Source organism: Cornus florida, unplaced genomic scaffold, assembly GCF_030987335.1.
Source record: "Cornus florida cultivar Cherokee Brave unplaced genomic scaffold, ASM3098733v1 CherokeeBrave_3.0.0_Hap2_Chr11, whole genome shotgun sequence".
NCBI classification, from domain to species: Eukaryota; Viridiplantae; Streptophyta; class Magnoliopsida; order Cornales; family Cornaceae; genus Cornus; species Cornus florida.
The window spans coordinates 40,030,207-40,033,013 of record NW_026775581.1 but is presented as its reverse complement, the minus strand read 5'-3'; positions in this window follow the sequence as shown (position 1 = coordinate 40,033,013).

The window sequence follows — 2,807 nt, the reverse complement described above, 5'->3', positions numbered from 1 at the left end:
GGGAATTGACTTCACCTTAACCTCATAAACATGTAGAACTTGCACTCAACTTGGGGATTGACAATTATATATATAAAATGATGTGTAGGAGTACAAAACTACCACAACATCGTCAAGAAGATCATAAATTCAGGACTAAGCATAACCTATATTTGGTTAGCAAGGTTCATCCAGCTAAACTAGATTGTGGTATGAACCATCTTCCCTAGGCATGGCCTATCAAGGTCTTTCAGTAGTATGTTGCAGCACATGAAATCAATTAAATATCATTGACTATCTTTAGTTGCTATGGACCATCTACCTAACTACATTGATCTAAGGGTGTAGTATGGTCCATATTTCTTAGGTATAACCTATATAAATGCTTAATTTCATGCCAATATAACCATTTCATAAATTCTTTCCCATTGTCACTGTAGGAAATCAAGTGTAATACTTGTATCAATATGATTTCTAAGACAAGATAACAAATCAACACAAATATATATTCATATGATAAACACATGCATCAATTTAATGTAAAGAACATCAAGTCAATATAAATACTTCTAATTTATAAAACTAATATATACAGTAAAAATCCTTAAATTTAAATACAAATCAAATCATGTTTACTTGGTCTAGGTTACATCAACTCCCTAGAAAAAAGATTTAGCCACTCATGAATATGGCTACACCCTCCAGGATTGAAGAAGAGAATAGAATTCCCTCTCTCACCATCTTTGTAAGCCTCCTCTAAGAACCCTCAAAATCCTCTCCTCTCTCTATATGTTTTTTGAAAAACAAAAACCGAGATAAACTTCTTCAGCCTTTCCCTTTCTTTATCCTCCCGCGAGTTAAAATTACAAAATCCCTCATTTAAAATTTGAAATAAATCTAAGGATAGACAAAATCAGACTTAAAGAAAATGGGGGCCCGTGGTCTCACGAGGCCCTGATGATTTGGCGTCTAGATGCCAAAATGGGCTTCCGGACGTGAGCTTTTGAAAGATGGCGTCCGGACGCCAGTTCTTGTGTCCGGACGCCAGGCATGCTACTCTAACACAGACTTCTCTCTTTAGCTCTGGTTACATCCATCGCCTCTTTATGTCATTTCTCTTTGATGATCACTTGAAATGTAGGTCTGATATGACTTGTGCTTCGAAACCCTTTAAAATTTTATTCTTATTCCTTTTTAGTAATAAGACCTGCAAATACCCAAAAATATAAAAATATAGTTAATTTATATAAACAGATCAAATAATGGGCTTAACTAATGCAATTAAGGGCGCTTAAATATGAAATATTTGATGCTTATCAAACCCCCAAACTTACATTTTGCTAGTCCCTTAGCAAAACAAAATTGAAACATAGACTTCTCTTCTTTCATGGAAGTGACGATTGCATTTAGCATATGCAACAAACCTTTTAAACCCTTAAGTATCCCTAAAGGATGAGTGAAGTCTTGTGAGGGTTTATCAGAAATGATATCCATAAACACAAAGCAACAAGGGTCATTCTCGTGTACATTGAAACATATGACTTTAGGAAAAAACTCTATCAAGAAGACTACAACAAGTATACATACAATGACATCTCAAAACAATATTCAATTCTCAGCTCTCATGTATCAACAGACTAGTCCACATACATGATCTTCAAAATCTCATTTATAATAGAATTTCATCTCAAGATCCTTAAAAGTGAACCGAAATTTCAATTTTTTTTTTTTTAAATGCACTTTTAACCCTTTTATGGCTCATTCAACATTTCCTCATCCTTAATCAATCTTTTAAAATAATAATCCAAGGTATATGTTTATTTGAACACTTATTTATTTATTTATTTTTAATGTATGACTATGTGCAATGTCCAAATTCCTTAAGCTTTCTAATAACCCCATATAACAAGCGTTGAGCCAACGATTCCCAAATCAGATGGTCTTAGGGCGTTAAGTGTAAAGACACTCCTAAGGGCGTAATAACTCAGAATGGCTAGGCTACAAACTCAAACTAATCATATGTCTTATATTATTTCCTTGTCTTCCATTTTAATCAGTTGGCATGTTGAAAGAATGCAGTTTTATTCCATTTTTTTTATATTTTTTATATGCCAAGGATTATTTCATTCATCCGACTTACTAATTCAGGGAGTCAATTAAGTAAAACTACAAGGAAGGGAATGCAATTTTTGGTGTACTCAATGTGCATTGTGAAGTCACTCAGAGATGAAAGACTCCAAAATAAAATATTTAAATCATGCAATGGACCTTTTTCATTTGAACAATCATGCTGACAACTTCCAATCATTCATTGATATCCTATATAAGCATACAAGCTGTATTAATCACATAAATCCCCCCCTCCCCCCCCCCCCCAAACTTAGTTCCAACAATGCCAAAAGTCATTTCCCTAAACATGCAAATTTTTTTATTATTTTTTATTTTTTTAAAAAATAATAATTCAACCATAAATAAACAATGACAATTTGCCAACTCTCAACACCTCCAAACTTAAATGATATATTGTCCTCAATGTACGAAAACAAGTATAGAAACTAAGGATGCATAGAAATGTAAAAAGAGAAAAACTACCAAGTGCAAAACAGTGACTTCAGTGCAACCAGTGGTAGTGAAACAACAAAATTTCTTCCCCCAAACTTGGACCTGATAATCTGTTTAGAAAACTATACACCAAGCATAAAAGCATCGACATATATAAAGATATAAATATAAAGTACCACATCATGCTTTATTCAAAACTGGGAAAGAAAATCAAAATATTTGCAAATAAAAAAATGCACCCATAATTGATATGCCAAATATGGCCT